Source organism: Hemitrygon akajei, chromosome 4, assembly GCF_048418815.1.
Source record: "Hemitrygon akajei chromosome 4, sHemAka1.3, whole genome shotgun sequence".
Taxonomy (NCBI): Eukaryota; Metazoa; Chordata; class Chondrichthyes; order Myliobatiformes; family Dasyatidae; genus Hemitrygon; species Hemitrygon akajei.
In genome coordinates this window covers 159728474-159754534 of record NC_133127.1, presented here as the reverse complement: position 1 = coordinate 159754534, position 26061 = coordinate 159728474, and the positions used below count along the sequence as shown (strand labels likewise).

General features: G+C 41.0%; 1 protein-coding gene and 1 long non-coding RNA gene across 9 annotated transcripts in view; one reads left to right on the top strand and one right to left on the bottom strand.

Annotated features, from left to right (window-relative positions):
* The window catches only part of atp8a2 (ATPase phospholipid transporting 8A2), a 461717-nt gene that overhangs the window by 70526 nt on the left and 365130 nt on the right, over positions 1 to 26061 (top strand). Inside the window, exon 1 of one of the 8 annotated variants that reach the window (XM_073043762.1) lies at positions 21031 to 21049. The exons of the other annotated variants lie outside the window; for them this stretch is intronic. The gene's annotated coding sequence lies outside the window, so the exon portion shown is untranslated. Of the gene's footprint in view, positions 1 to 21030; positions 21050 to 26061 lie in introns of those variants that run through there. 8 annotated transcript variants of the gene reach the window in all.
* The window catches only part of LOC140726858 (uncharacterized), a 60174-nt gene that overhangs the window by 22693 nt on the left and 11420 nt on the right, over positions 1 to 26061 (bottom strand). The gene's annotated exons all lie outside the window — the stretch shown is intronic.

The window sequence follows — 26061 nt, the reverse complement described above, 5'->3', positions numbered from 1 at the left end:
TCATATTGAAGAATTCTCAAAACTAATCAGGAGGTAACAAGTAGTTTTTTATTATTCTAGTAATTTTACAGGAAGTGAAACTAAGATTGGGAAATTGTATGGTTAGGCTAGAAAGTAAAAGGTTTAGAAACTGTTTTGAAGTATTTGAGAAAATGAACATAGAAGTATAGAGTACTTTTAATTGGCAAGAATGTTTGGCTCGGTGTAATTATGGCTTAAGCTAATAACAAAATCCACCTGGGCATCAACAACAATTCATCCAGGTAACTGCAATATTTTTTGTTGAAAAACAAAGTTCACATAAATTTGCTAAAAACGATATTGAAGACTTGCATGCACTTTCAATGGAGGAGCTCGCAAATGATGATAGCAACTTTTAGGTGTTCCGTGGTATTATTTTTATATATATATATATATATATATATATATAATATAAATAAAATGCCTAAAACTTTTGCAAAGTACTATATTTGTCAATGTGGAGCGGATAGAGAATTTGTAAATCTGGCAGAAGCAAAGGATGCTGGGAATGGTGAGGATGGAGTGCTGTGGGAGGGATGTGGGACAGGTGCCAGAGAAGTGAAGTGCCTGGGCAGTGAATGGCACAGGTGAAGACGTGCCCAGCCCCGAGACACCAGGCATGGCCATCTGATTCCAAGCAGTTTGTTTATTGATCATTACAAAATGTCTCTCTTGTGCTTCCCCCTCCCTTCTGCTGTTCTTAACCATGATTCCTCTCTCCCTACCCACTTCACATTTTCAGTGCACAATATGGACCCATCTCAGAATCAGGTTTATCATCACTCAAAACTTATGAATAAGCTTCAAAACCTTGGTCTCAGTGTCTCCCTGTGCAATGGGATCCTCGATTTCCTTACTTGCAGACCTCAGTCAGTTTGGATTGGCAACAACGTCTCCTCCATAATCTTCATCAGCACAACTGCACCGTAAGGTTGTGTGCTTAGCCCTATGCTCTACTCGCTTTACACTTGTGACTGCGTGGCTAAGCACGGTTCCAATGCCGTGTTCAAGTTTGCTGCCGACACCACTGTTGTAAGTCGAATCAAAGGTGGTGATGTATCAGCATATAGGGAGATTGGAATTCTGGTTGATTAGTATCACAAAGCTTCTTACTCAATGTCAGCAAGACCGAGGAGCTGATAGTTAACTTCAGGAGGAGGAGACCAGAGGTCCATGAGCCAGTCCTCATGAGCGTGTTGGGGAGGAAGCATTAAGAAGAGGGACGCCTCACGTCTTAATAAGCTGGTAAGGAAGGCGGGCTCTGTCGTGGGCAAAGTACTCGAGAGTTTAACATCGGTAGCTGAGTGAAGGGCGCTGAGTAGGCTACGGTCAATTATGGATAACTCTGAACATCCTCTACATAGCACCATCCAGAGACAGAGAAGCAGTTTCAGCGACAGGTTACTATCGATGCAATGCTCCTCAGACAGGATGAAGAGGTCAATACTCCCCAATGCCATTAGGCTTTACAATTCAACCGCCAGGACTTAAGAACTTTTTAAAAGCTATTAATGCTTTTTGAGATAGTGATTTAGATGCATATCATATTTTTTTACTGAGTTAAGTATTGTATGTAATTAGTTTTGCTACAACAAGTGTATGGGACATTGGAAAAAAAGTTGAATTTCCCCATGGGGATGAATAAAGTATCTATCTATCTATCTATCTATCTATTAGAGGTGGAGAGGGTCAGCAGCATTAAATTCTTCGGTGTTATAACTTCGAAGGAACTGTCCTGGCCCCAGCAAGTAAGGGCAATTACGAAGCAAACATGGCAGTACTTCTACTTCCCTAGAAGTTTACGAAGATTTGGCATGACAGCTAAAACTTTGACAAACTTCTATAGATGTGTGGTGGAGGGTATATTGACTGGCTGCATTACAGCCTGGTATGGAAACACCAATGCCCTTGAATGGAAAATCCTACAAAAAGTAGTGGATACAGCCCAGTTCATCACAGGTAAAGCCCTCCCCACCGTGTCTACATGGAGCATTGTCACAGGAAAGCAACATCCATCATCAGCGTGCCCCACCATCCAGGTCATGATGACTTCTCGGTGCTGTTACCAGGAAGCTAGTACAGGAGCATCGTGACTCGCACCATATTCAGGTTCATGGACAGTTATTACCCCTCAATCATCAGGCTCTTGAATCAGAGGGGACAACTTCACTGAACTGCTTCCACAACCTATGGATTCACTTTCAAGGATTCTTCATCGCATGCTCTCAATATTTTTCACTTGTTTATTTATTCTATGTAGTAGTATTTCTTTTTGTATTTGCACAGTTTGTTGTCTTTTATACACTGGTTGAACACTGAAGTTGGTTTGTTCTATTATGGTTATCATTTCTATTATGAATTTATTGAATTTATCTGCAAGAAAATGAATCTCAAGGTTGTATATGGTGACATAGATGTACTTTCATACCAAATTTAGTTTGATCTTCGAATTTTGAACTTGTATATCTCATGAATTTTTGTTTCTGCTGCTGCAGTACAGAGCACATACAACATATGTAATATCTAAAATTACTACAGTATTGTGTAAAGGTCTTGCACCCTAGCTATATATGCTAAAGACTTTTGCATAGTACTCTAACTACAAAAGAAGGTCTTGTAATTTGTATTTTAAAAATAGTGGCAGCAACACACACAAAATGCTGGTGGAACGCAGCAGGCCAGGCAGCATCTATAAGGAGAAGCACTGTCGACGTTTCGGGCTGAGACCCTTCGTCAGGACTAACTGAAAGGAAAGATAGTAAGAGATTTGAAAGTGGTGGGGGGAGGGGGAAATGCGAAATGACAGGAGAAGACCGGAGGGGGTGGGATGAAGCTAAGAGCTGGAAAGGTGATTGGTGAAAGTGATACAGAGCTGGAGAAGGGAAAGGATCATGGGACAGGAGGCCTCAGGAGAAAGAAAGGAGGGTGGGGGGAGCACCAGAGGGAGATGGAGAACAGGCAAACAACTAAATATGTCAGGGATGGGGTAAGAAGGGGAGGATGGGCATTAACGGAAGTTAGAGAAGTCAATGTTCATGCCATCAGGTTGGAGGCTACCCAGCCGGTATATAAGGTGTTGTTCTTCCAACCTGAGTTTGGATTCATTTTGACAATAGAGGAGGCCATGGATAGACATATCAGAATGGGAATGGGACATGGAATTAAAATGTGTGGCCACTGGGAGATCCTGCTTTCTCTGGTGGACCGAGCATAGGTGTTCAGCGAAACGGTCTCCCAGTCTGCGTTGGGTCTCACCAATATATAAAAGGCCACACCGGGAGCACCGGACGCAGTATACCACACCAGCCGACTCACAGGTGAAGTGTCGCCTCACCTGGAAGGACTGTATGGGGCCCTGAATGGTGGTGAGGGAGGAAGTGTAAGGGCAGGTGTAGCACTTGTTCTGCTAACAAGGATAAGTGCCAGGAGGGAGATTGTTGGGAAGGGATGGGGGGAATGAATGGACAAGGGAGTCGCATAGGGAGCGATCCCTGCGAAAAGCAGAAAGGGGGGGGGAGGGAAAGATGTGCTTGGTACTGGGATCCCGTTGGAGGTGGCGGAAGTTACGGAGAATTATACGTTGGACCTGGAGGCTGGTGGGGTGGTAGGTAAGGACAAGGGGAACCCTATCCTGAGTGGGGTGGTGGGTGGATGGGGTGAGAGCAGATGTGCGGGAAATGGGAGAGATGCGTTTGAGAGAAGAGTTGATGGTGGAAGAAGGGAAGCCCCTTTGTTTAAAAAAGGAAGACATCTCCTTCGTCCTGGAATGAAAAGCCTCATCCTGAGAGCAGATGCGGCGGAGACGGAGGAATTGTGAGAAGGGGATAGCATTTTTGCGAGAGACAGGGTGGGAAGAGGAATAGTCCAGGTAGCTGTGAGAGTCTGTAGGCTTAAAGTAGATATCAGTAGATAAGCCGTCTCCAGACATGGAGACAGAAAGATCAAGAAAGGGGAGGGAGGTGTTGGAAATGGACCAGGTAAATTTGAGGGCAGGGTGAAAGTTGGAGGCAAAGTTAATGAAGTCAACGAGCTCAGCATGCATGCAGGAGGCAGTGCCAATGCAGTCGTCGATGTAGCGAAGGAAAAGAGGGGAATGGATACCCGTATAGACTTGGAACATGGACTGTTCCACAAAGCCAACAAAAAGGCAGGCATAACTAGGACCCATACGGGTGCCCATGGCTACACTGTTGGTTTGGAGGAAGTGGGAGGAACCAAAGGAGAAATTATTGAGAGTAAGAACTAGTTCCGCTAGACGGAGGAGAGTGGTGGTAGAGGGGAATTGGTTAGGTCTGGAATCCAAAAAGAAGCAAAGAGCTTTGAGACCATCCTGGTGGGGGATGGAGGTATATAGGGACTGGACATCCATGGTGAAAATAAGGCGGTGGGGGCCAGGGAACTTAAAATCATTGAAAAAATTCAAAGCGTGAGAAGTGTCACGAACATAGGTGGGAAGAGATCGAACAAGGGGGGATAAGACAGTGTCAAGGTAAACAAAGGGGGATAAGACAGTGTCAAGGTAACAAGAGTGGATAAGACAGTGTCAAGGTAGACACTTTCCCTCCCCACCCCTTTCTGCTTTCCGCAGGGATCGCTCCCTACGCGACTCCCTTGTCCACTCGTCCCCCCCGATCCCTTCCCACCGATCTCCCTCCTGGCACTTATCCTTGTTAGCAGAACAAGTGCTACACCTGCCCTTACACTTCCTCCCTCACCACCATTCAGGGCCCCAGACAGTCCTTCCAGGTGAGGCGACACTTCACCTGTGAGTCGGCTGGTGTGGTATACTGTGTCCGGTGCTCCCAGTGTGGCCTTTTTTATATTGGTGAGACCCGACACAGACTGGGAGACCGTTTCACTGAACACCTACGCATGGTCCGCCAGAGAAAGCAGGATCTCCCAGTGGCCACACATTTTAATTCCACGTCCCATTCCTGTTCTGACATGTCTATCCATGGCCTCCTTTACTGCCAAAATGAATTCAAACTCAGGTTGGAGGAACAACACCTTATATACCGGCTGGGTAGCCTCCAACCTGATGGCATGAACATTGACTTCTCTAACTTCCGTTAATGCCCATCCTCCCCTTCCTACCCCATCCCTGACATATTTAGTTGTTTGCCTGTTCTCCATCTCCCTCTGGTGCTTCCCCCCCCCCCCCCCACCTTCTTTCTCCTGAGGCCTCCCGTCCCATGATCCTTTCCCTTCTCCAGCTCTGTATCACTTTCACCAATCACCTTTCCAGCTCTTAGCTTCATCCCACCCCCTCCGGTCTTCTCCTATCATTTTGCATTTCCCCCCCCCCCCCACTACTTTCAAATCTCTTACTATCTTTCCTTTCAGTTAGTCCTGACGAAGGGTCTCGGCCCGAAACGTCGACAGTGCTTCTCCTTATAGATGCTGCCTGGCCTGCTGTGTGCCACCAGCATTTTGTGTGTGTTGTTGTTTGAATTTCCAGCATCTGCAGATTTCCTCATGTTTGCTGTTTAAAAATAGTGGTACAGTATATGACATCCAGTAAAGAGTGCAACAAGGCTCTTGAAGCGGCAGAAGTAGTAGCAAGTGCAAGTGGTGTAGTATTTGGTTAATAGCCAAGCAGTATCAGCTATTAAAATATTTCGGCACTGTATAGCAGGTTTGGCATCTCATTTAATGTCATAGTTTAATTTTTGAAAAATATAATAACTTTCAATCAGATATTTTAGAGGTCTTTTATCAACAGATAATGAATTTTAAGATATGTAATGCATTACTTTTAAAGGTGTAGTGATCTATTTGTGCTTCATTTCACATTTTTAAAATATAAAAATCTGACATGCTGATGCTACACGGACTTGAAACTTTATGTTGTGACTTAAATGTTGGCAGGCATATGTAACAAATGTTCTAATTTAAAAAAATGCATTTTTTTTGTGTTTGATGTGAATAATTATTTTCTTTGATATGACATGACCCTCATAGAATTAATGTATTTTCCACAGAAGCTATTGATGTACCTTGCAAAAACATCATGGGCAGAATTTTCCCCTCATGCATTGTTAATGAGGGAAAAATATCCTATGAAATCATGACATCTTCCTATGATGCAGTCTGTCCTTTTATGCAAAATATCCAATTTAATTTCAGCTCCTGACTCACAAGGTCAAGGAACTGGTTTGGGAGCTGACTGTTAGGAGACTGAAAACTGCCTAGTTGAAACTTTTACTCAGGTGGTCACACCCGGAGTACAGGCTTCATATAGTAGACGGGTGACCACCAGGAAAAGTAAAGGGGGGTAAGTAGTCAGTGCAGGTTTCTTTTGAGGCCATTCCACTCAGCAACATACTGGGGGGGATGACCTATCAGAGCATAGCTATAGCAGCCAGGCCAATGGCACTGTGGCTAGCTCTGAGGCTCAGAAGGGAAGGGTGAAGTCAGGCAGTGTGGTAGTGATAGGAGTTACGGGACAGACAGCAGGTTCTGTAGCTATGAAAGAGAAGCCAGATTGGTATTTTGCCTCCTCGGTGTTAAGGTCCAAGCTGTCTCAGAGTGGCTGCAGAAGATTCTCAAGAAAAAGAATGAGTAGCCAGAGGTTGTGGTGCATATTGTAGGTAGAAAAGGGAAAGAGTTCTCGTGCAGTGAGTATAGGGGGTTAGGGAAGAGGCTGAAGAGCAGAACCTCCAAGGCAGTGATCTCTAGCTCACTTCCAGTGTCATGGGCAGGAATAGGATGACAGCACAGATGAATGTGTGGCTGAGGAAGTGGTGCAGAGTCAGGGTTTGAGATTTCTGGATCAGTGGGACAAAAAGGTCAAGTTACACCTGAACTTAGGGAGACCAATATCCTTGTAGACAGGTTTGCTAGAACTGCTGGGGAGGGTTTAAACTAATTTGCCAGGAGGATGGGAACCGGAGTAATAGGGCTGAGGATGGGGCAGTTTGTATACGTGTCAATGTAGTGAGACTGGGAGGAATGACGTGATAGGACAAAATTACAGTCAGTGGGATAAGTTGAAGTGATACTTGGGGGCAAAATCAAAAAGGGTGATGAATACAGGACTGGAGGTGTTATATTTAACTGCATGCAGTATACGGAATAAGGTAGATGATCTTGTAGCACAGTTAGAGATTGATGTTGCAGGTTTGATATTGTGAGCATCACTCAGTTGTGGCTGAAAGAAGATCATAGTTGGGTTCTTAACATCCAAGGGTGCACCTTGTTTTGAAAGGATGGACAGGTAGGCAGATGGGTGGGGTGGCTCTGTAGGTAAAAAATAAAATTAAGTTCTTAGAGTTGACCTAGGATTAGAGGATGTAGAATCCTTGTTGATACAGTTCAGAAACTACAAGGGTAAAAAGACCCTATTTATGTAGCCAGGATGTGGGATATAAATTAAAACAGGAGATGGAAAAGGCATGTAATAAGAGCAGTGTTACTATAGTCACGGGCTTGTGGTTTTGCCCATCAAGGGAAAGGGAATTCTGGATTGGGTGTTGTGTTATGAACCAAAATTGAATAAGGAGCTTAAGTTAAAGGAATCCTTAATAGGCAGTGATCATTATATGATAGAATTTACACTGCAGTTTGAGAGGGAGAAAATAAAGTTAGATTACAGTGGAGTAAAGGGAACCACACAGGCATGGGAGAAGAGCTGGCCAAAGTTGATTGAAAGAGGACACAATCAGGGATGACAGCAGGACAGCAAGACTGGAGTTTCTGGGAGCAATTTGGAAGGTGCAGGATAGATGCATCCCAAAGAAGAAGTATGCTGAAGGGAAGTTGTGGCAATCAAGGTTAAGAAGGGAAATCAAAGACAACATAAAAGCAAAAGAGAGGGTATATAATATAGCAAAAAATTGGTGGGAAGTTGGAGGATTAGGAAGCTTTTAAAAACCAACGGAAGGCCCCTTTTTTTTAAAAAAAAAGAGAAAAAAGTTAAAATATGAAAGTAAGCTAGCCAATAATATGAAGAAAGGCTTTTTTCTTTAGAGATATAGAGTGAAAGAGAGACGTGAGTTTATGTTGGACTGCTGGAAAATGATGCTGAAGAGTTAGTAATGGGGGACAAAGAAATGTCAGATAAATATTTTCCATCAGTCTTCACTTTGGAAGACCCTATCTGTATGTCAGAAATTTGAGAGTGTCAGGGGGCATAAGTGAGCGCAGCTGCTGTTACTAAGGAGAGGGTGCCAGGAAAGCCAGAAGGTCTGAAGGTACAGAAGGTAAGTCACCTGGACCAGATGGACTATACCCCAGGGTACTGAATGAGGTAGCTGAAGAGATTGTGGAGGCAATGGTAATGATCTGTGAAGAATCACTAGGTTATGGAATAGTTCTGGAGGACTTGAAAGCTGCAAATGTCACTCCACTCTTTAAGAAGGGAGGGAGGCCAATTAACCTAATGTCAGTGGAGAGGAAGAGTCAATTATTCAGGATGAGGTTTCAAGGTACTTACAGGCGCATGATAAAATTAGGCCAAAGTCAGCACAGTTTTCTAAAGGGGAAATTTTGTCTAGCAAATCTGTTGGAAGTCTTTGAGAAAATAACAGGCAGATTAGACAAAGAAGAGTCAGTGGATGTTGTTTACTTGGATTTTCAGAAGGCCTTTGAAAAGGTACCACCTGTGAGACTGCTTAACAATTTAAGAGCCAGTGGAATTACAGGAAAGATACTAGCATGGATGGAAGATTGGCTGACTGGTAGGAGACAAAGAGTCGGAATAAGGGGCCTATTTTCGTTGGCTGCTGATGTCTAGCGGTGTTTCGCAGGGGTTGGTAATGGGACCGCTGCTTTTTAAGTTGCATGCCAGTGATTTGCTTGAGGGAATTCCTGGCTTTGTGGCTGAGTTTGTGGAAGATACAGTAGATGGAGGGGCACATAGTACTGAAGAAACAGGAAGTCTGCAGAAGGCCCTAGACAGATTGGGAGAATGGGCAAAGATGTGTCAGATGGAATACAGTGTCGAGAAATGTGTGGTCATGCACTTTGGTAGAAGGAATGAAGGCAAAAACTATTTTCTAAACGGGGAGAAAATTCAAAAATTAGAGGTGCAAAGGGATTTGCAAGACCTTGTGCAGGATTCCCTAAAGGTTAACTTGCAGGTTGAGTTGGTGGTGAGGCAAATGCAATGTTCACATTAATTTTGAGAAGTCTAGAATATAAATGCAAGGATATGATGCCGAGTCTTTATAAAGAATTTGTCAGACAGCTCGAAGTATTGTGAGCAGATTGGGTCTGGTATATGTTTTTTTTGGGGTCAGATTTGAGAGGGAGAAGCACAGGTCACATGTATCAGTATCACAATGGAATAAGTGTAATTTCAGACACATGAGAGAGGAGCTTGCCCAAGTGGATTGGAGGAGGATACTGGCAGGATTGTCGGCAGAGCAGAGAAGGCTGAAGTTTCTGGGAATAGTTGACAAGGTGCGGGATAGATATGTCCAGCAGAAGAAGTTGCTTGCAAACGGCAGGGGTAGGCAGCCGTGGCTGACAAGGGAAGTTAAAGACTGCATAAAAGCCAAAGAAAGGGCCCATAAAGTAGCAAAAGTGAGTGGTAGGTTTGGATGATTGGGGAGCTTTCAAAATCCAATAAAAGGCAACTACAAAATCTATAAGAAGGGAAAAGATGAATTATGAGAGCAAACTGGCCAATAACATAAAGCAGGATAATAAATAAATAAATAAATAAATAAATAAATAAATATATACACACACACACACACACACACACACACACACACAGACATGCACACACACATGTATATGTATGTGTATATATGTGTGTGTGTGTGTGTGTGTGTGTGTGTGTGTGTAGAGAGAGAGAGAGAGAGAAAATATGGGACCACTGGAAAATAATGCTGGTGAAGTAGTAATGGGGGACATACTAATGGCAGATGAACTTAATGGGTACTTGGCATCTGACTTCACTGTGGGAAGATTCTAGTGGTATGCCAGAGATCTGTGACTGTTAGGGAGCAGAAATGAGAGCCATTGCTATTACAAAGGAAAACTGTGATGCAAACTGAAAGGTCTTGAGGTGGTGAGACCAGATGGACTACATCCCAGAATCCTGAGAGAGGTTGATGAAGAAATAATTGATGCATTAGTTATGATTTTTCAAGAATCACTTGATTCTGACATGGTCCTGGAGGACTGGAAGATTGTAAATGTCACTCCACTCTTTAAGAAGAGAGGAAGACAAATAAAAAGGAAATTATAGGCCAATTAGCCTAACCTCAGTGGTTGGGAAAATGTTGGAATCTGTTATTAAGGATAAGGTTTCAGGGTACTTGGAGACCACTGATAAAATACGTCAAAATCAGCACGATTTTTGTAAAGGAAAATCATGCCTGACCAAATCTGTTAGTTCTTTGAGGAAGTAACAAGCAGGGTGGACAAAGGAGAGGCCGTGAATGTCATTTACTTGGATTTTCAGAAGGCATTTGATAAGGTGCCACACATGAGGCTGCCTAACAAGATAAAATCCTATGGTGTTACAGGAAAGATACTGGCATGGAAAGAGGAATGGCTGACAGGCCAGAGGCAGTGAGTGAGATTAAAAGGGGCCTTTTCTGGTTGGTTGTCAGTGGTTAGTGGTGTTCCTCGGGTCAGTATTGTGACTGCTACTTTTCACATTGTTTGTCAATAATTTAGATAATGGAAGTGATAGGTTTGTGGCAAAGTTTGTGGATGATACAAAGATAGGTGGAGGGGTTGGTAGTGCTGAGGAAGCAGTGCAATTGCAGCAGAGCTTGGACAAATTGGAAGAATGGGCAAAAATGTGGTAGATGGAATGCAGTGTTGGGAAATGTATGATAATGCATTTTGGTAAAAGGAACAATAGTGCGGACTATTATCTAATTGGGGAGAAGCTTCAAACATCAGAAGTGCAGAGGCACTTGGGAGTTCCTCAAGCAAGATTCCCAAAAGGTGAGTTTACAGGTTGAGTCTGTGGTAAGGAAGGCAAATGCAAAGTTGGCATTTATTTCAAGGGGGATATAAAAGCAAGGAGATAATGCTGAGGCTTTATAAGACACTAGTCAGGCTGTATTTGGAGTATTATCAGCTGTTTTGGGCCCCATATCTCAGAAAGGATGTGTTGCCATTGGAGAGAGTCCAGAGGAAGTTCACAAGATGATTCCGGAAATGAAGTGGTTAACATTTGAGGAGTGTTTGGCAGCTTTGGGGCTGTACTCACTGCAACTTAGAAGAATGTGGGGGGGGGGGGGATCTCATTGAAAACTATTGAATGTTGAAAGAACTAGATAGGGTGGATGTGGAGAGGATGTTTTCTGTGGTGGGGGGGTCTCCAGAACTCGAGGGCACAATCTCTAAATTGAGGGTGAACTTCTAGAAAGGGGGTAAGGAGGAGTATTTTTTAGCCAGAGAGTAGTGAATCTGTGAAATGCTCTACCACAAACTGCAGTGGAGGCCAAGTCTGTGGGTATAGTTAAGGTGGAAGTTGATAGTTTCCTGATCAATCTGGGCATCAAAGGATATGGCGAGAAGGCAGAGTGAGATCTGGGATCAGCCATAATGGAATGCAAGAGCAGACTTGATGGGCTGAATGGCCTAATTCTGCTCCTATGTTTTATGGTTTTATGGTCTTTAACTAAGAAAAGTGCTAGCATTGGAATGCGTCCAGAGGAGGTTCACAAGTATGATTTTTGGGAATGAAAGGGTTAATATGAGGAGCATTTGATGGCTCTGGCTGTGTACTCACTGGAGTTTAGAAGAATGAGGGGATCTCATTGAAGCCTATCAAATATTGAAAGGCCCAGATAGAGTGGAGGTGGAGAGGATGTTTTCTGTTGTGGGTGACTGTAGGACAGCCTCAGAATGGAAGAACAGCAATGAGAAGGAATTTCTTTAGCTGGAGAGGGGAGAATCTGTTGAATTCATTGCCACTGGTTGTGGAGGCCAAGTCATTGAATATATTTCAAGTGAAGGTTGATAGGTTCTTGGTTAGTCAGGGTGTCAAAGGTTATGCAGAGAAGACAGGAGAGTGGGATTGAGAGGGATAATAGAGTATATCAGTAATGATGGAATGGTGGAAAAAATCAGTGAGCTGAGTGGCCTAATTCTGCTATATCTGGGGGATATATGTTTGAACCTCCTGGGCAAGTGACTCTAAACAATCTTATTTTATTAGATTCTTAAATGGACTGTCTAGTTGTTGCAAAGCATGGGATTTGTTATTCAATGACTGTTTTAAAAGCAAGGTTTTATTTCACTAAGTAAAACTTTTAATAATATGAGAGCGCATCATTTTGCAGTGATTGGAGGAAAATATAGTGAGGATGTCAGAGGTTTTTTACACCAAGTGGTAAGTGCAAGGAATGCACTGCCAGGAGTGGTGATAGGGGCGGATACACGAGGGACATTTACAAGACTCTTAGATAAGCACATGGATGAAAGAAAAATGGAGAGCTGTGGAAGGGAAGGGTTAAATTGATCTGGAGTAGGTGTAAAAGGTTAGCACAACATAGAATGAAGGGCCTGTATTGTGCTGTACTGTTCTATAATCTATGCAAGTTTCATCAAAGGGTATCCCTGGGTTTCTGTGATTGTTTTAGAAGGTAGTTTGGGCAGATGGTGCTTGTCAGCTGTGGTTGGCAGCTCACTTGGAGAAGGAAACTCTGATCTCAAACCTGTGCTGCCTTGCAACTATACTCACTCATGGGGAAGGCTTCTAGAGTAAACCCTAAGGGGGAAAAATGTGGGGCTGGAGTCCCTAAGGCAGTCCTATGTTGAGTTCAACACTGACTGGTAACTCCTGCGATGTTGCTGATACCAAACTGTATCGATGTCTGCCATCCCACAGATGAGTGGAGATGGGGAGCTTGCTATATGGGCAACAGCTTGCTCTCAATATCGTACTGCCCAGGCCTGTGTATCTAGACAGCTAGGATGCAACATCCATGGTCGAACGTGACCAATGGAAACCTTGCTCACTTTTAGAAGGTGCCAAGAATATATAATAACACAGTACAGTTAATTATCTGAATATTTCTACATTAATACAACAAACAAAACTAAATATTGAGGGGAAAAATTGGTCATTATTTTGCATTGGCACCCAGCTTGGGTCTTAGAAGATCATAGAAGCTTCTTCAGTTTGACATGAGGTTTGTAGTGCAATCCAAACATTTTTTTAATTTTATGGCTTGTAAATTTGGCACCTAAGAAGGTTTGAAGGCAGGGAATTGGGGAGCTGGCCCTTGTAGACGGTAACAGTATATCTTTGATGTTATCAAGATGCTGAGTGTTATTGGCTTACAGAATTCCTAGGTGACAAACCAGTTTTTTTTAAAAGAAAAGCAGGGGTTGTAAATAATTTTTTAATTGTTTCGCAAAAAAGCAAAGTAAGAATCAGGAGATGCACATGGAATTCCGGGAAAATTGTTAAACCAAACTTCAAAGAAGTGCAAATTGATTCTTTTAAAAATTATGGAAGCTTCAAATGTAATTCTGAGGGAATGAGATCCCACATTCATACTATTAGTTTTTTAGTGATGGTGAAGTTGTTCAGTACTATTGATTTAGTTATAAACATGCAACTTGTTTAAAAAATGTTAGTAACTTGAGTTTGTTTTATAACATAATTATTTGCAAGAAGTTGAAGTTCATGTCAAATTTCTGACTGTGCTGATTGGATTTGCAAAAATTGCAGAAGCGCACACAGGGTAAGTTGTACCCCATTGGTAGCAGCTTTTAGGATCTCATGTGTGACTGTGGGTGAAGACTTGATAGTTCATTATGTGCCACGTCATATAACGTGAGTGATCGTGATCTTTCCATAACCACGATTGTTCTTGGCAAATTTTTCTACAGAAGTGGTTCTCATTGCCTCCCCTAGGCAATGTCTTTGCACATGTATTTCACATACCTACCACTCTGTATACTAAGCCTACCTTTGATAACCCCACTATATTTTGCTCTAATCACTTTAAAATGATGTCCCTATATTAGCTATTTCTGCCCTGGGGAAAATTCTTTGGTTGTCCACTCTATCTATGCCTCATAATCTTGTACACCTCTATCGTCACCTCTCATCCTCCTTCGCTCCAAAGAGAATGAAACTATTTCACTCAATGTAGCCTTAAGATGTGCTCTCTAATTCAGGCTGCATCCCGGTAAATCTCCTGTGTACCCTGACTAAAGCTTCCACATTCTTCCTGTAATGAAGCAGGCAGAACTGAACACAATACTCCATGTGGTCTAACCAGAGTTTTATAGAGTTACAACAGTATCTCGCAGCTTTTGAACTCAATCACCCAACTAAAGAATGTCAACATTCTGTAGCTGCCTTACCACCCTATCAACGTGCATGGCAACTTTGAAGAATGAATGGATGTGGACACCAAAATCCCTCTGTTCCTCCCCACTGCAAAGAAACCCGTTATTAACTTTGCTTTCTGCCACTAAATTCGACCTTTCAAAGTGTATCACTTCACACTTTTCTGGATTAAACTCGATTTTTGACTTCTCACCCCCCACCCCTGTGTCCCGTTGTAATCTATGACAGTCTTCTACACTATCCACAACACCACCAACCTTTGTGTCATCTGCAAAATCCTTAGCCCACCCTTCCACTTCCTCTTCCAGGTCATTATAAAAATCACAAAGAGTAGGGAGGCCCAGACAGATCCCTAGGCAATCTCTTCATCATTACTGCCCTCTGCCATCCATGGGTGAGCCAATTCTGAATCCACGCGGCCAAGTTGCCCTGGATTCCATGCCTCTTGACTTTCTAAATGAACCTGCTGTGGTGAACTACATATACCTGTCTGGACACGCCCCCCCCCCCCCCCCCCTGCTGACTGCTCCTGTGGGTCCTCCCACTGACTGTGGCTCCTCCCACAGACCCCGGTATAAAGGCGATTGGAGATACCGCCCCGGCCTCAGTCTCCAGGATGTAGTGTGGTGGTCAATTGCTGCTTGTTCTTTCTTCCAGCCAATAAAAGCCTATATCTCGCCTCACGTCTCCAAGAATTATTGATGGTGCATCACCTGCCTTGGAGAAGCTTGTCAAATGCCTTACACATCACATCCAATGCTCTACCTTTTCAATTTGTTTTGATAGGAATGCCAGGAGCTTTGAGGCACTGCTGCTTCTGACTATTGTACTGGCAAACTGCATCATTTTCAATCCCAGAGACACAAGAGATTCTGCAGACGCTGGAATCGTTGAACGGCACCATTCAGTACTGTGCATGTTGCTCAAGATGAAGGGTCTTGGCCTGAAACATTGACTGTTTGTTCCATTCATGAGTGCTGCCTAACTTGCTGAGTTCCTCCAGCATTTTGTGTGTGTTGCTCCTTTTTCAATCCTGATGTTTTTCTTTCTCACTTGATTTTTTTCCCACCTCTCCAACTTCTCTCTTTAGCCTACCCTGTTTTTTCCTCTCTCTCCCTCTTTCACCCATCCCTCCTTGTGCAAAAGCTTTCTTACTGATGTAATGTTGTGCTTTACCCTGCTGAGTTTGGCTGGACTGCCAGAACAATAGAGGCAATGCTGGAGTTGATGCAGCCAATTCTGTAGAAAGGTTTTGGATGTATTTCACCCACTAAATGAGGATTCCAGCATCTCCTTGCACTAGAGTTGTTTACAATATGGTTACCTGTCTTAAATGCAGTTGAGTATTTTGTTAATAAGATTTGGGTCCTTTGTAAAATCTGACTGTGTCACTGTGTAATTTTGAAAAATAATATTACTCTTGCAGTTTCCATTTTTTGAAGTTTCTTGACAGTTACTACCTTACTCATGGCACCTCATCCATGCTTCATCAGCTTCCTCTCGAAACCCACTTTATCAAACAAGTGCAAACTAATTCCACAATAACAAATCAAGAGTACTTTTGAATGTTCATGCACTCACTCCTCTACTGCAGCAACAACTGAGACTGTTTGGTTTTGTGAATAAAATGGCATAAGACCATGTTACCCAAATATAATCTCCATAACTTCGGTATTTAGGAGAATTCAGATAGCAAAAGTTGAGAAAGCAAACAATAAGTACATGGCACTTTAATTTCTTGCAGTGCATTGTTAATGTGCTGAATGTTAAATGAAATCTCGTTTGATAAACCTTGACCACAACAAATATTCATTATATGGAGTCCATGGTATGTTAAAAGAAACTGCCTGATGTGTATTGATCCTGTTGTGGATTTTCTTTCTTAAGATATTTTAAAACATAACTAAACACTTTAAAAATGTAAACCAAGAAAAAATACTGGCTTTAGATTTGTTTTTGTAAGCACCAATTATATAATTACAAAACCCTATTTGGCATGGGAAAGTTTTTTGAAAGAACCAATTATATAATTACTGCAGGGAATTATTGTGTATGCTGTCTGCTCATGATGTAATTAAAAAGGTTAGGGATTCTGTGTTATGTTCCCTCATTAATCATTGCAACCTAACACAGATGAAGGTGATGCATCTTCACACTGATACCCATGAATCCCCTAAGTATGGCAGTGTTCAAAATTGCCACTGACCTGTGTGTTTTATGTTGCCACATTTTGATTTATATGCTTTGTAATAGTGAAAAGAAGTAATCACTTTTCATTATTTTGCTTGTCAGGGGTGATAACAGTGACATGGAAAATGTAATGGGACTGGCTGTGACACATCTGTTCTGTTGCTGATGACATCATCTTTCATTGGCTTGCTAATCAGTCTAAAATAGATGTTATTTCTTCTTGAATTAACATGCATATTCTGCATTGAATAACTACAACAGTTATTACATTCGCACAGTGTGATATTTGTACTTTATATTATCAGTGGTGATTAATGAATGTGATTATCCCTTGGGATGTCAACTGTCAGCCCTACATTAGCGCTGTCCTGCAAGGAATTATCTTGTTTTCAGCTCATTGTTTGCTTTGTCAAAGGAACTGGGCACTGTTGGGGTGGATGAGCTTTGAATTACTCATCACTTCCACATTGCTGTCTAGAATCCTCAAGTACAAATCCTCTTGCTGAATATAGGAGATAAGGGGGCTGTAAATCATCACATGTAAACCTGCTCAATAAAGTTTTTCACCTTTGTCAAACAGAAGCACAATATGCAAGATCATTGTTTCTTTGGGTGAGTGCTGTGTCTTTCAAATAGGTTTCTAAGGGACACAGGGAAAGCATACAATCTTCATTCATTCAATAAAAATTAGATCATTTATTTCAGGAAATGGTATTTAGGATCAATTTGGCGCACAACTTGGTAAATTTTGATAAATCAGATGATTTTGGTACGAGGTTCCCAAAACTACCATGAATGTGGGCTCAATTATGATGAGGATTTCCACAACCTGTCAGTAACATTTACTGTGTGTTTATGGTATAACACAGAGCTTGTTCGTTTAAGAGCTTTTCTTCTATTTTAACTGAACTCTACAGAGTTGTTGCCATCCAGTAGTACAATTTTTATAGACATTTTATGACTTTCATTTCTGTCTCTGTTCCAATGTTCATATTTATAATGATTTAAACATATTCTATTGTTACATAATCTATCCGTGTGATTGAAAGGTAGTCTCTCAGGAGCTCACTTAAATTGAAACAACTGAAAAGCAAAACTTTCAAATGGAGAGAGACAAGAGACTGGTGAGTTTCATAGTGAAACGGAGTTAGTGTGGTGGTACAAAAACAAAGGAAAGCAAATAGAATCTTGGCCTTCTAATACATAGCAGAAATAATACAAAGTGGGAAGCTTTGCTAAATTCTAGAGGACATTCATGAAGTTTCACCAGATTATTTCCCATGTTACGCATATTTCTCACAATATTCAGATGCCATCTGTTCCATTAAGTCAATGCCAGCACTTGGAGCAGTACTGCTCTCCTCACAATAACCAATTCTGTTTTGCATGCCCGTCAATTACACCCTACTGGTCACTGAAGTGGAGTAATTTACAGTAACAGAAAACCCTACCAACCATCAGGTTTTTGCGATGTTGGAGGAAACTGGAGTACTCAGGAGAAACCCATGCTTTCATTGGGGAATGTGTAAATTTCACAGAGATAATATATATGAATAAATGTTAAACCAAAATTGAACATGTCTTGGTATACTTGCCCCTCTCTGCACAATTGTTAAAAATGTTGTAAAACAAACCAAGTATAAAATTGAATGATGGAAATTCTCAAAATGGAAAATGGCGATTTGGCCCTTTTGACCAAATGTTGGCCTAAAGGGAGCTTGACCTTGTGGGTAATAGTATTTCTGATGTGTATATACAAGTGCTTTTTGTATGGTTTTTGCCTCTACCACCCTCTTGAGTTGTCAGGTTCCAAACCTTTGCAACCCTTGGTGACGACATTTTTCTCTGCAAGTTCCCTCCTAATCTTTCTAGTAGGTTGTCTAAATCAGAACCTTCCTGGTGATTGGCCTCTGTTAAAGGAAGTGTTCTATCCCCCATTCCTCCCTACCCTATCTATGCTTCTCAAATTTTAATGCAACTTAAATATTCCCTCCACCTACCTCCTGTTGGAGGCCCTTTGGCCTATGATGTGGTACTGATCTTTTAATCTATTTTGAGATCAATCTATCAATCTCGCTCTTCTCTCCCACATAGTCGTCATTTTTCTATCATTCATGTGCTTATTTAAAAGTTACTTAAATGTCCCAAATGCATCTGCCACCCACCACCCCTGGCAGTGTGTTCAACATTCTTACTCTCTGTGAAAATTGAAAACTAACCTACCTTTGACATAGTAAAAGGTAGACATACCTCTCCCCCCCCATGCTTTCCTCCAAACATCTTAAAGTATTGCTCTCATGTAGTAGTCATTGCTGTCCTGGGGAAAAAGGCACTGGCTCTTATGCCTCTTAGTTTATACATCCCTATCAAGTAACCTCTTGACCTTGTCCTCCTTCACTCCAAAGAGTAAGGCCCTAGCTTACTCAACCTTTCCAAATAAGACATAGTCTCTAATCCAGGCATCATCCTGGTAAATCTCTTCTGCACCCTTTGTAAAGTTTCTACCTCCTTCTCATAATCAGGTGACCAGAAATGAGCCCAGTATTTAAATGCAGTCTAGCTGGTGTTTTTATAGAGTTGCAACATATCACCCTATCAACTTACATTGCAACTCTGAGGGTTGTATAGATGTGGACCCCAAGATCCTTCTGTTCCTCCACACTGCTAAGAATCCTGCCATGAACCGTGTATTCTGCATTAAAGATTGATCTTTCAAGTGTCACCACCCACCCCAGCAGTCTTTAATACACCTGAATCCACAGTCACCATTGTGGATGTAAGATTAGTCTTCAGGAGGACAAACCTGGGAACAGCATCTGGCTTGGATGATGTCAATGGTTATTGTTCTTGATCCTACACATCTCATCTGGTGCAGTTTTTTCAGATATTTTAAACCTCTCCCTGATTCAATCTGAGGTTTCCCATCTGCTTTAGATAACCACTATTATCCTCGTACCTAAAGAAAGCAAGACTTAATGAACATGCAAGTTGAATCAGTGGTGAGGAAGACAAATGAAATGTTAGCATTCATTTCGAGAGGACTAGAATATAAAAATAAGGATGTAATGCTGAGGCTTCATAAGGCACTGGTGAGGCCTCACTTGGAGTATTTATTGTGAGCAGTTTTTGGCCTGTTTTTAAGAAATAATGTGCTGGCATTGGAGAGGGTTCAAAGGAGGTTCACAAAAATAATTCTGGAAATGAAAGGGTTGTCATATGAGAAATGTTTGACTCTGGAACTATGCCTGCTGGAATTTAGAAGAATAATGAAGGATTTTGTTGAAACCTGGAGAGAATGTTGAAAGGCTTAGAGTGGATGTGGTGAGGATGTGGGGGAGTCTAGCACCAGAGGGCACAGCCTCAAAATAATGGTATTCGTTTAGAATGGAGATGAGGAATTTCTGTAGCCAGAGGTGGTGAATCTGTGGAATTCATTGCCACAGACAGCTGCAGAGGTCAGATCAATGGGTGCTTTAATTAAATAGAAATTGCGTGTATATACTATGAGTCCCCAGTTTTAATGACAAAGGGGCAGCATCTACGTATTATCACTAGAAGAATAAACATGGAGATGTACCTTTCCATTAGGGTGGCGTGGTAGTGTAATGGTTGGCACAGCTCTTTACAGTACAGACAGCCAGGTTCAATTCCCAATGCTGCCTGTAAGGAATTTGTACGTTCTCCCTGTGAGTGTGTGGGTTTCCTCCCACAGTCCAAAGACATGCCAGTTGTAGGTTAATTGTTCATTGTAAAGAGGCTAGTGTTAAATTGGTGGGTTGCTGTGTAGCAGGGTCCAAAGGGCCTACTCCATGCTGCATCTCAATAACTGAATAGATAAATAATCCAAATCATATGCATGACAAGTTTTTTCACTATACCTGGGCTCATGTGACAATAATAATTCAATTTACTAATTATTGACTTCCTCCTGTTCCAATGCAAAATTGTTTATTTGAATTGAACTGATGATAAGTTTGTAGTTTACTGAAATTCCTTTCTGGAGTAACATTAAGTTACAGAAACTGCATTTCATCCTGTGAATAAGGCTGTGTGGTAGGATATATTAAATAATATATATATTATTTAATATATATCACAATATATTAAATGGTTATGTATTTTTATTCATTCAGTGAATCGTAAACAGTACACATAAGACAGAACAGGTAACATAACAGTATTGTAGTATGGAATTGTAGGAGAAAATGTCTTTTTATCCAGCCTTAATCTGTATAACAGTGTGTGGAAATAATATCTGTAACCCTAAAATCTTTATGAATTTGTAACTTTTGTAAAATGACAAAATGGAGTCTTTGAAATCCCAAGATATTTTGCTGGATTGGATGGACCGACACAAGCAAGGATGTGTTCAGGACAGCCCACAAGTTCACTACGCATTCCAGCACCAACATGGCATGACCACAATGCAACATAACACAAGCATCAACAACAGAACAAAACAAGCCCTGATACCATCCCCTCATATGCACAGGCAGCCTTCAACCCTAGGACAGGCCACCTCTTTTGCTCAGAGTAAAAGGTTTGCCATTTATAATTGAGGTAAGATGAAATTTCTTCACCAGGATTGTAATGAATTTTTGGAACACCCTGCCGAAGGTGACTATGGTGGCTCATTTGTTTTGTCTATTCAATATGGGGACAGGTTTGGATATTGAGGATGTGGGTTAAGTGTATGAAAGTAGCACTAAAGTTAATAACCTCCCATTATATCATTGAGTACTAGAGCAGATGTGAGGGGTTGATAGGTGTGGGTGTAATTTTATTTTATGTACATATTAAGAAATAGTGATAACATAAAGGATTAGGAAAATAAATGAGTAAATTAAGAAAGATCTGGAAACCTGGTATTTTGACTCCATTCTGCAGTCATGTGTACTCTGCTGGCTGTATTAAACGGTTTAAAAAGCAGGCTCAACTTTTTGAAACTTGGGCTGGTTTTATGATGCACTTCTTCCATTAAGTCTGAGTAAAAGCACATGATTTAAGATGATGGTTTTGTATATTGCGAAGACTAGTTTTTATTTTTAAACTTTGGTTACTGAAAGTGCTGTATTGACTTTTATCATTAATGCAAAATAAAAATACTGATTTTTTTTAAAAGAGTGCTTTTTACCAATGTTAAGGAGCATGCATCGATCACTGCATCAGTGTAAAATCTATAAGAGGCAGAAAGCAGCAAAGTAAAAGTAATCCATGAAGAAATAAAAGGAAAGCATTAGCAGTATGGAAATACGGTGGATTCCAGTTAATTGGGACACATTGGGACCAGTATGTTTTGGCCCAGTTAACCCAGTGAACATGACTGATGTAACATGTGAAGTCAGCTCTGTGGACTGGGCGGACGAGATCAACAGTGAGATCCAGTGGCCAAGAAGGCTGGTCTGCAATGCTTTGTGGAGAGTGAAGGGCCTGATAAGGCACAGAAGTCATGGTTATCCATTGCAACCAGGGAAGACCCCAGTTTGTGATGTCTACTTGTACCACTGGACCAGGACTTCCTAGGTCAAGAGAGTGAAGCTGTGCCAACAATTTTTCTATTTTAAAACTCTTCTGCACACACTTCACTGTCATTATCAGAAACAATGGACAACCAACATGTTGTTGTGTTCTTTTGATTGACTGTTAATGAGCAAAATTAGCAGAGATGCCTAGTGCAGATAATGGCCTATCTTCATACAGTGCTTTGATTGCATCTTCCAAATCTTTATTTTCCTGTTACATTCAAGATGATGATGCTTTCAAATTCTTCATAGTCCTTAACTTGTTGAAGTAGTGAATTCATTGAAACTGCAGTGAGCAAAATAATTTTAAATGGTCTTACTACTTCTTTCTCATAACGATAGGTGACAAAAACCACAATTTTTTGAACAGAAACACATACAACTCATGCTATTTTTAAAAACTGTTCACTCTAAGCTCAGTGTAGTGAATAATGTCCACACAAGTTCCAGTGACTGATCCTAGTTAGAAGCTGTTCAGCAACAGTTTCCCTTCCCATTTAAGACCATAAGGTATCGGAGCAGAATTAGGCTTTTTGGCGATATCATCATGGCTGATCCAACTTTCCCCTCAGCCCCAATCTTCTGCCTTCTCCCTGTATCCCTTCATGCCCTGACCAGTGAAGAATATATCAACCTCTGTCTTAAATAGACATACAGACTTGGAGTCCGCAGTTGCCTGTGGCAACGAATTCCACAGATTCACCACTCTCTAGCTAGAGAAACTGCCTCCTCATCTCCATTCTAAAAAGACACTCCTCTATACTGAGGCTGTGCCCTTTGGACTTAGACTCTCCCACCATAGGAAATATCCTCTCCACATCCACTCGATCAAGCCCTTTCACCATTTGATAGGTTTCAATGAGGTCACCCCTCATTCTTCTGAATTCTAGTGAATACATGCTCAGAGTCGACAAGCCATTCAATCCTGGAATCATTTTTGTTAAACTTAAGCATCATAGTGTCCCAAGTAAACAAAGAGAATCCTGGCTATATTCTCAATTATTTTTTGTTCTTTAAGAGATATCCCAAATAAAGTTTCTCCAATTAACCAATGGGTCATTTAACTAGAATCTACTGTAATAGGCAAATAATGCATTTTAACCTGTATTTAATAAGTTTTCCTCTTAGCCCGAATAAATAATAGTTATGCAAGAGTGTTTTGCAAGAGTTGAGTTTATTTTAATTTAACTTGCAACAAAAGGCAGCTTAGGTAATCCTTAACAGAATTTGACTAATAGACCCTTGTGTGGAATTTCACAAATAGCTTCACGTCAATGAGAATGTTCTTCTTTTTAAAAAAAAACCATTTATCAGTTAAAGGTATATAGAAGAATTCTTGTTTTTTATAATTCATAACTCCTCCAAGTACACGGTGATATAATCATATTCATACTGCTGGAATACTATTTCCTTGGGAATGTAATTCTTGCAGCTTTGCTGTTGAGTTATTAAAATGGGAAATATATTGCCAAAGCTTTCCAAAGTGAATTATTTCACCACATTTTTATTGTAGAGAAGAAACCGATTAGGAATTAATGCTGAAAAGAGATCATCCTTCTAATCAATTCTCTGAAAATTGTGACTGGTTTTTGAACTGAAACTGTGTCGGTCTCAGGATGACTTTTACATGACTGTGCATTAGTGACCCACTTGTGAATATTTGCATGTTCTAATGTCCAACAATAATTCCTATCTGACATTTTGCTTGCTTATTGTATGCCACCAACTATGAATATACTAGTTAGTTCCTAGGTCAAAATGAACTTTGTGTATCATAAATCAAAAAAATACAGGGATCCAGTGGAACTGCCAAAACATTATAAAAGGTCCCTTCAGTCCAAACTGTTGTATTTGCTCCTTTAGTAGAATTGAGGTCCATTTACTCTGGCCAATCCCGAGATTAACTGTTCACACGAAAAATTGTTTGCAAAAGATTGAGAAAGAACTAACTCAGATAAACATCTTCGTTGGTATGGGTGAACTGGGCCAAGGAGACCGTTTCCATTCTTTCTGTCTCTCTGAGCCTCTGTCTTCCCCCATCTTCCATTATGTAATTGACTTTTTAGTACCTATGATTTATAAATTGCTGAGGTATTATTTTATTATTTTAATTGAATAGATTTTTTTTAGAAATAAATCTTAATATACACTTTTGTAGAAGGAATAAAGGGCTGGACTCTTCTAATGGGGAACTCTTATGTTTTGTAACTCCAAAACATAAAACTTTTCAAAAAGAAAAACAAAGCCGCCCAAAGATGCATTTTAACTTTGTTTTTTACTTTTAGTAAGGTATGCCCTTGTACCATGGTGGCATAGTGACGAATGCTATTCACGTACTTTTATGTATAACCTGCAATGCATAATGTAAACAACAAAAAATGCTTATTCCAACAATAGATTTATGATGTTATTCAAATATTACTGAAATAATAAATACACAACTCATCTCAGCTTAGCTATGAACTCCGACTCAATATGGAATGCATCTGAACTATATCTGCAAGATCCCTAAGGGATTCTCCTGATATATTGAGAGCAAAGGAATTGCAAGGGACAAAATTGGTCAAAATGGTAATCTGTGCATGGGGCCAAAAGAGATGGGGTAGATCTTAAATGTAAAAACAAAAGAGGGCATACAACAAAGCAAAAATTTGTGAGAAGATAGAGGATTGGGAAGTTTTTTTAAATAAAAACCTATAGAGAGCAACTAAAAGAATGATTAGAAAGGAAAGGATGAAATGTGAAAGCAAGCTAGCAAATAGTATCAAAGTGGATAGTAAAAGCTTCTTCAAGTATGTAAAAAGAAAATGAGAGTGGATGTAGGACAGCTGGAAAATGAGGTAGGAAAAATAATAACAGGAAACAAGGAGATGGCAGATGAACTGAATGAGTATTCAGTGTCACTGTGGAAGACATGAAGTATTCCAGATGTTGTAGTGTGTGAAGGAAGAGAACTTACTATTACAAGGGAGAAGGCGCTAAAAGACCTGAAAAACCTAAAAGTATGTAAGTCACCCGGACCAGATGAACTGTACCCTAGGGCTTTGAAGGAGGTAGCATTAGAGATTGTGGCAGCATTAGAAATAATCCTTCAAAAATTATTGGACTCTGGCATGGTGCCAGAGGACTGGAAAATTGCAAATTGTCACTCCACTCTAAGAAAGGAGGAAGGAAGCAGAAAGGAAATTATAGACCAGTTAACCTGACAGTGGTTGGGAAGATGTTAGAGTCCATTGTTAGGGATGAGGTTATGAAGTGCTTAGTAACACAGGACAAGGTAGGATAAAGTCAGCATGGTTTCCTTCAGGGAAAATCCTGCCTGACAAACCTGTTGGAATTCTTTGAGGAGATTGCAAGTAGGGTAGATAAAGGGGATTTTGGACTTTCAGAAGGCCTTTGACAATGTGCCACACATGAGGCTGCTTACCAAGTTAAGAGCCCATGGTATTACATGAGAGTTACTAAGATAGTTAGAGCATTGGCTGATTGGTAGGAGGCAGTGAGTGGGAATAAAAGGTTCCTTGGCTGGTTGGCTGCCAGTGACTAGTGGTGTTATGCAGGGGTTGATGTTGGGACCACTTCTTTTTATGCTGTATGTAAATGATTTAGATGATAGAATAGATGGCTTTGTTGTCAAGTTTGCAGACGATACAAAGAGTGGTGGAGGGGGAGATAGTGTTGAGGAAACAGGTAGGATCCAGAAGGACTTGGACTGATTAGGAGAATGGACAAGAAAATGGCAAATGAAATACAATGCATGGTCATACACTTTGATAGTAGAAATAAATGTGCAGACTGTTTTCTAAATGGGGAGAAAATCCAGGAATCTGAGATGCAGAGGGACTTGGGAGTTCTTGTGCAGAACACCCTGAAGGTTAACTTGCAGGTTGAGCAAGTGGTGAGGAAGGCAGATACTATGTTAGCATTCATTTCAAGAGGTCTAGAATGCAAGAGCAAAGATGTGATGCTGAGGCTTTATAAGGCACTGGTGAGGCCTCACCTTGAGTATTGTAAAGAGTTTTGGCACCTCATCTTAGAAAGGATGTGCTG